This window comes from Porites lutea, chromosome 3 (assembly GCF_958299795.1).
Source record: "Porites lutea chromosome 3, jaPorLute2.1, whole genome shotgun sequence".
Classification (NCBI taxonomy): domain Eukaryota; kingdom Metazoa; phylum Cnidaria; class Anthozoa; order Scleractinia; family Poritidae; genus Porites; species Porites lutea.
Window position 1 is genome coordinate 22,956,448 of NC_133203.1, and position 8,470 is coordinate 22,964,917.

General features: G+C 39.1%; 1 pseudogene; it reads right to left on the minus strand.

Moving 5' to 3' along the window:
- Positions 1-4,731: 4,731 nt before the first annotated feature.
- Positions 4,732-7,739, minus strand: LOC140931975 (uncharacterized; annotated as a pseudogene).
- Between the last annotated feature and the right edge of the window lie 731 nt (positions 7,740-8,470).

Consider the following 8,470-nt stretch of genomic DNA (forward strand, 5'->3'; position numbering starts at 1 on the left):
TACACTGCTTACATTATTTACAACATTCATACCATACTTACAATACTGACAATACTTATTGCTTACATTGCTAACAATACTACTGTTTTCAAACATTATTACATTTCGTATGCTTCAAGTACACAGTTGCATCGGAAGAAACTTATTTAAGGATAGTTGGCGTTATTGAGGCAGGATAAGCTACGGATGAAAGACATAGAGAATATCAGGGGGCGTTGGGAATAGCGCCATGGTAGAAACGATAGTTTCTACGTGATGTCGTGTAGGAATGACCATTGTTTGGGCAGAACATTGTTTGCTTCTGCTTGTGCTTGTATGTTGTAAATTGTCTTTAGGTGTTTGAGAAATCCTTGCAATAGAGGTATAGCTTCTTTTGTTTTGCAGAGCCAGATATAGTGCCTGGCAATAAGAAAACAAAAGTTGATCTGGCGTTGAAGTTTAGAAGAGTCTGATCTCAGGCCTAGTGAAACAGTCATGTCTGCAGAGTAACTATCGGGAATAATTTGGCAAAGTTTTAATCGCGTTATGATGCTCTCCCAGAAGAGCGCCGTTTTGGGGCAGGACCAGAAAAGGTGTACGAGTTTTTCTGGTTCTTTTTTACAAAAGGAGCAGTTGGAGTTTTCTTTTACTCTTATCTTAGTTAAGAAAGCGTTTGTTGGTATTCTTCTGTGCAGCAATTTAAATTGAAATTCCCTGAGTTTTATGCTTTTTGTGATTTTATGAGCTAGCTGGTAGGTCGCACCCCACGTTATTTCGTTTTGACCTAAGTTGCAGTCTTGATTCCATTTTTGCTGGCTTGTAGTAGGGGGGGCACTTTTCTTTGTAATTAATTTGTCATACACCAACTTGCTTGCTTTTTGGGCTTTCATTAGTTTTGTCGAAAAGCTTTCGTAACTATTACCTTCGTTTGTGTGGTCACCTTGGTTGAATGTGTTGCATAGCTTTTTAAGAGCAGAAATTATTCCACAGTATGCCAAGGGTTGGACCTTGATGTCGTATTTGTTTAAAAGTTCTGGTGGAGTGAGGAATTTTCCTTCTCTGTTCCTTAAGTGCTTAACTTTTGTGATGCCTTTACGATACCATTCTTTAAAGAAAATAGGGCTGTCGTTAATCCTTACAAGTGGGTTGTACCATATGCCTTGTTCTGAAAGCTGGCTCTCTGATGTTATCCTCTCTTCAAAATTGATTTCTGACCAGATTAGGAGAATTTCCTTTAAGAAACTGTCTTGCGTTTTGAAGATATTAGCTATGTCTATCTTATTAAGGTTGCTTGTGAAAGGTAGGGTACACTCAAACTTTTTCAGTTCAAGATCTAGAAAAAGTTTCCATTTACCCTGATTATCTGTATCCAGGTACTTTTTTATCCAAGTGGTTTTTAGCGCTTTATTGAAAGATAGTATGTCAATCATTTTGAGGCCACCTGCTGGGTAATTGTTAATCATAATATCTCGCTTTATTTTATCGCCCTTTCCGTTCCAAAGGAACAAGTAAAAGAGCTTGTTAATCTCGCTAATTATTTTTTTGTTTGTGCACAAGGGTGCCAAGACGTACACAATTTGAGAAGCTACTAAGCTTTTCAGAACAGTGATCTTCCCACTTAAGGTTAATCTACGGTATTTCCAGTTGCTTAGAATATTGTTAATTTTTTCCAGTTTTTCCTTATAATTTAGAAGTACAGTGTTTTCAGGGTCTGTCGTAAACCAAACGCCTAAAGATTTTACTTTGTTTGTTTGCCATCTGAAATTTCTTTCTGGAAGAAGAATTTCTGTTTTTCCACTATATGTTCCGATCCAAATTGCTTCTGTTTTTTTACTGTTGAGTTTGAGACCCGAGGCTTCTCCAAAATCGTCAAGTGTGTTGAGAGCAGCTGAGAGCGACGTTTGTGAACCATTCAATATTAAGGTTGTATCGTCTGCGTATTGACTTATTTTAATTTCCTCTTGGTTAACGTGTATTCCTCTGATATTGCTGTTTCTTTTAAAAGCCTTGGCTAAGACTTCGACTGAAAGAACAAATAGATATGGAGACAACGGGCACCCCTGCCTGACCCCTCTTTCAATTTTAAAGAAATTGCTTGTCCAGCCGTTGTTTAAGAAGCAGCTCTCTATGTTGCTGTAAAGGCATTTGACCCAGTTTACAACACTTGGGCCGAAACCGAAGTATTGAAGAGAATTTATGATAAAAGGCCATTCAATCGTGTCAAACGCCTTTTCGAAATCAAGAAATAATAATAGCCCTGGGATATTTTTTTCTTTGGTAAAACGAATAACATAGTCTATTAATCGTATGTTCTCGCCAATAAACCTGCCTTTCATAAAGCCAGTTTGATCACAGCTGATGAGATCGGGAAGAACCTTTTTCAGCCTGTTAGCCACAGCCTTTGCTGCAATTTTGTAGTCGCAGTTGAGAAGAGTAAGCGGTCTCCAGTTTTTAATGAAATACGGCTCAGCGTCTTTCTTGGGAATGAGTTTGATTACTCCTCTTCTTTGTGTGATGGAAAGCTGACTCGTTTCGTGCGCATAATTAAGAGCATTAATCAATAAGTTTGATATGTTTGTCCAAAATACTCTATAAAATTCTGAAGGTAGCCCATCAGATCCAGGGGTTTTTCCCTGTTCCATGGTTTTCAGGGCTGCAAGGCATTCCCTTTCAGTTAGCAGGCCTTCACAGTTGTTCCGTTGTTCGTCATTCAGGACGGTGTCGTTTTCGTGTTTAAAAAAATCATATGTGTCAATTAAATTGTGTATATTTCTGTTGGATGTATATAGATTCATAAAAAAAGATTCCCCTTCTGCTAATATTTCCTGATCCGAAGTAATAAAGTTATTTTCGTCCACTTTAAGTTGGCTTATAATGCCTTGCTTATAGTGTCTCTTTTCTAGGTTGAGGAAATATTTCGTATTTTTTTCTCCTTCATTATGCCATTTAATTTTAGCTCTCAATATGGAACCTTTCGTACGAGTCTCAATAATTCTTTCTAACTCACTCTTTAGATCATTCAGTTGTTCTGCAAGTTCAGAATTTTCTGTTACGCTAGAGTCTCCGTTCTCCATTTTCGATTCTAGTTTGGAAATTGCATGCTCTAGTTCTGCCTCACGGCCCTTTGTTTTCTTAGTTTTATTCATTGCGTATTTGAGCGATTTTTCCCGTATTTTAAGCTTAATCATGTCCCACAATAGAGCAGAGTTTACCATGTCATCATTTTCATATTCGTCTTGAACTTCCTTAATCATTGTCTTAATAAGATTAACATAAGCAGTTTCGGTTAAAAGAGAGGTATTTAATTTCCAAAGGCCGGGTCCTCTGCTATTTGCATGAAGAGACAGATCTAAAGTAATCATGGAATGGTCTGTTTTATATCCTGGCACTATATCGGTGTTAGTGACGTCCCCAATAACGCTTTGGCTTATTAAAAAGAAATCAAGTCTACAGTAAACCTTAGGTTGTCGTTGTCTCCAAGTGTACCTTTTGTCATCTGGATTGTGAATTCTCCAGACATCGAGAAGATCTAGGTTCTCTGAAATTTCTTGAACGGTCTTCAAGCTATTTTGGTGAGTTTTGGCAATGCCACCTTTTTTGTCATTTTCGATGTTAAGAACAAGGTTGAAGTCACCGCCAATTATTATGTCTTCACAATTAAAATTTAAAAGATGATCGTAAAAGTTTTGAAAGAATGAAGGTTTATCCTCGTTGGGAGCATAGATGTTAGCGAGGGTCAAAAGCTTTTCGTTAGCTTTTAAGTCACAGATAATAAATCTCCCTGCAGGGTCGGTGTAAAGTCTTTGGAGCTGAAGGTTAAAATTATTGTTAAAAAGAATACATACCCCTGCTTTGTTGCTTTCAAAAGAGGTGAAGTAAGCTTGATAGCCCCATTCTGCTTTCCACAAGTGATTTGTTTTTTCTATACAGTGTACTTCTTGGAGCATGCATATTGATGGCCTTTTGGCGCGAAGCCAATTAAATACTTCTCTTCTTTTAGCGTCATCCCTAAGTCCCCTGACATTCAATGAAGTTATTTTCAAAGTCACGATTTGTTCAAGTCTTTTGTAATAAACGTTGTCTCGACGGGAAAAAAACATGTGCGCCTCAATAAAGGATTTGCATTCTTTCTATTAGGTGTAAAATGATTGATGCAAAAGGTACTCGATATTTTAAACAAATAATGAAGACTAAAACGTGCATATAATATTAGACTGAAGCAAATGATCACAAAAGGTAAATTAAAACCCTAGACTTGCCATAAATGCTAGAAATAAATACCAGGGCAGTTCTTTGAGTTGACACAAAATGGGAGCTTGACCCTAACCCTAACCTAGAGCATTAAACATAAACCACATCATTAATGCTACATTTTCGCTGTGTGAGCTGGCATGCAAAAAGTAGCCTCTGCCAACAACTGTTTAATCCTCTATCATGCATGCGCGAAATTCATCACACGATTCGCAAGCAAAATTAACATCATGGTCTGTTGTCAAATGGCATTAGTTTGGCAGGAATAAAAAAGTTGCAACAACTCTGATTGGCTACGCAAGACTCATGCAGTGCTCTAATTAAACTGGTTAAGAACAGGAAAAAAACCATTTTTTAAATAATTTTGTTATTCGCCCAGATTTCTGGACGGATTTGAACAGTTGTCGGCAGAGGCTACTTTTCGGACGACAGCTCACACAATGAAAATGTAAACTCTGCCCGCATGGTACAATGGAGGAGGAAATTTGACGATCATCAAAGTCAACATTGCAGTTTGCAGGCAAGAGGGCACACTACAAGAACATGCTCACCATTGATAAGATCTATTGCTGGAATAAACTTTCCATGGATTCTCTGTACTGGTATAAAGGTGGCATCCCCTTCACGTTCAAAGAGGTCTTTACACCAGACCTCGACTGGAGCTCCCAGGGAGTGTCTTGAGGGATGTTCTTGAAACCAACGCACTGCAGCTAAAATACAGGTCTCATAGTGACCATTGACAGACACATTCTGTTTTATAAAGTAATCAATGACTCCTGGCCCCAAATCAGATCCAGAGGTGTCAATTGCTCCACCAAGTTTACACCACCTTGCCAAAACAAATGCTGACCGATCTCCTCTCGACAGTTTTTGAGCCAAAGAGATCCCAATTGAATTTGCAACAAGCATATCTTTGAAAGTGACACGTAACAGAAGTTTCATCTAGCTTATCAAAAATTGTTTTATAGCACTTCTTTACATATGGAAGAACATCTGGGTCAATGGTATCTCATGAGCAGGGCCCTCAGCATGTGTACATGAGGACACTGTTGGCAATCTCTCCACTTGTTCGTAAAGGACCTATAGACAGAAGACTACACTGGATAACGTCTCGAGACAAATGGTTGTGCTCTGATAATGACTGCTCATGAAGACTTCCAGATTGTTTTGAGACAAGTCTGGTAAGCAAAGGTTTGAATACACTTTGGAATGCAACTGGCCGTTGTAAATCATTCACATATTGACTTGAAGTGAACTTTCGCATTAACTGAATTTCAACCGCACGTTGATTTGTTCCAAACTCACTGAGAATACCATTATAGCGTTCAAAGCTGAACAGCCAAAATGAATAAACAGGTCCATAATCCAAGACACAATCTACAAGATGAGAATGCAGATGCATATTCGGTGTAACTCTGTGCTTCCCATAGAGCTGTTCAAAATTCTAAAAAACGTTAAAAGATACGAGTGAGCTAAAAGTGCCTTCATTTCTGTGATAACTGGACAACAAAGGTAAGAACAAGCCATCACAAAATCTCTCCAGAGTTCTAAGTCATTCCTTGGTAATATATCCCACAAGGCGTATATGGAGAATAGAACAGTAAACGACTTCCACTGGTCTGCTGTAAAGCCTCCATAACTGTTCTCAATTTTTTGGGCATCCTCCGCACACTGGCTGGAACTTTCAGCTTGTCCATCTTATCTTGGACTTTCTCTAAGTCCTTCTTGTCAAGAAATGGCTTTTCCACATCTAACCAAACATTCTTCATAACATGCTTTGCTGTCCCAGTAAATAGGTTTTGCATGGGATCAATAACATGGAAGCGAATACAGTCAAAATAAGGTAACAAGATCAATTCTGTATACCTTGTTCCATAATGCTGCTCCAGGTTTAAACAATCACCAGCAGATGTTTGGTTTAAAATCTCCTGTGCTTCCTGTCGATGTTCAATGTTGCTCCTTGGATGACATGGCTCAAATCCAGAAAAATCAAGTTTAGTACCAACTGACCCTGGGAAAAATTTTTTACACTTTGAACAGCCTTTATTGGAGCCATGGCCAGTAAATCCACAAACATTTCTTGCTGCTGGAACATCACAGCCAACACAAAGTAGAGAAGCATGAAATTTTTCATTTTCAATGCAACTGTGACTTTCAACACTAATGCCACCCTTCCACAGGACATTAAGTTTAGCAACTAGGGGTTGCAAGTATGAATTTATATTAAGCTTAGGTTCATGGGGTCCTGGGATAACACCAACAAGAAAAACATTCTCAGGTTTAAACCTTTCACTTCTGGGAAGGTTCATCAAGACCATATAAAGTGCTCCTACACTATACAGAGAATGTTTGAAGGGCTGAAACCAGTCCGCATTAAGCATAAAAGCATAGTTCCTGGGTGATGCTAAATATGGTTGTCCATCAACATACTGCCACTCCTTCCATATTCTTCCATCAAAAATGTCGGCAAGAAATCCATTAGGCATGTCCCTACTCCTCCATAATTCACATTTCTCGACAAAACCAGGCCTTTGCAGGAAATCGCGGAGATTGGCAATGATGCTGTTGTAACAGTACACTTTTTGTGGGTACAGCTTAGTTTCACCGGACTTAAATGAAACCTCTTTCAAAAGTGGCTCATCACACTGTATGGCGGAAGTGTTGGCGGTGGTTTGGACACTGGACAAAGCTGCATTTTTTTGTAATTCTCTTCCCACGAAGAACTTCATAGCAGTCTTCAAAAACATACAGACTATGGCATTTTGGGCACACAACATATTTTGTAAACCTGTCCTTGTCTAATCCAAGTTGCTTCCGCAGCAAATGCAACGACCTAGGGAACAGCATGGCAAAACTTCCAACAACTGGAAATAGAGTGGTAAGAGAATCAAATACTGCCCTCAAAAAAGAAAGCAGGATTTCCAGTGCATTATCAGATAATGTGCAAAATGACGACCAAAGACATAGGAAAATCAGGAGCCAATGAACAATATCCTTCAAATTTCTACTTGCTATTGATCTTCTGTTAACATCCACTGAGGGAAGTTGACCTTGGTCTTGGGGGAAGTCTGTTTCAACATCCTCACCAACAACGTCCCATACTTCTCTAAGTATGTCTTGTGGCATCCTTTCATGATAAATAAAGTCATTCTCTGAGTCACTGTCATCCAGATCATGAATTAGATGATAATCTTCTTCCTCAACATTGTTGATCGAGACACCATCACAAGCTGTTCATTAATACAACATAATTGTGTGAGAAGGGGATACAGTGTGTACTTACAGCAAGTGATAGGTAATCAGAGATTACAAGTTGGCTAATTTTCAGAGTGGGCATGCCATCAAAGCAACTAAATTTAGGATCACAGTCTAACCCTAACTCTGACAACATACAGAGCAGGGGCAGTTAGAAGGGCCTGTTTACATGGAGGTGGGGGACCCCAGTTAGGGGAGGTAACCCACGCATCAATATAATCTCTCATTTTAAATTTGACCACATTTACAGTCATGATAGGTGGGGTGACCTTCCACAAGGGGGGGGGGGGGTGTTACTCCCTTATATAAACCTTATAGGTATGTGCCGCCCCATCAGGTACAGGGTTTTTGCACTGTTTTAGTCTTAAAACGGGTATACACTTTGCCCATTTTGGTGTGGAATTGGGCATGGTTTTCGGGGAACTACAGAGTGTATGAACATACTTACCGTTTCAATTCCGAATGAGTAAGAAAGAAAGAGAAATATGCAAATTAGGAATGGGTTTAAACAATTTTTTTGTTTGTGCTCTAATGTAAGTGATGATAGCATTATTTCTGCCTAAAGCCCAGGTCTGAAAACGGGTTTTGATTTTAGAGGTCTAGTCTGATAACGGTTGTGAAAAATTGCATTTTTTGGTCTGAAATCGGGTCAGGTAAACAGTTACCAGGGCTGTCATTTAGAGGTGGAGGCCGGGGTTTCTCCACTGGCTAATATGAACGTGACCCCCACTACTTTCAAAGGAAAATAGAAGAAAAATAGAACCAAAAGAAACCCCTGGCTGTTTGATTCCCCGCCTACATTTTGCATTTACCCGGAAACTTGAAATCTTAGTGGCAAACCTGAGGCCCTAACTCTAACCGCAGGAAAAATGAAAAAAAAATTAAATACCTGGTTCGGGTACTCTGTTTTCATCAAAATTCTCCGTGTCAACCGGTGTTACAGAATTCGAAATCTGACTGCTTTCTTTGTTCAAGTAAAGATCCA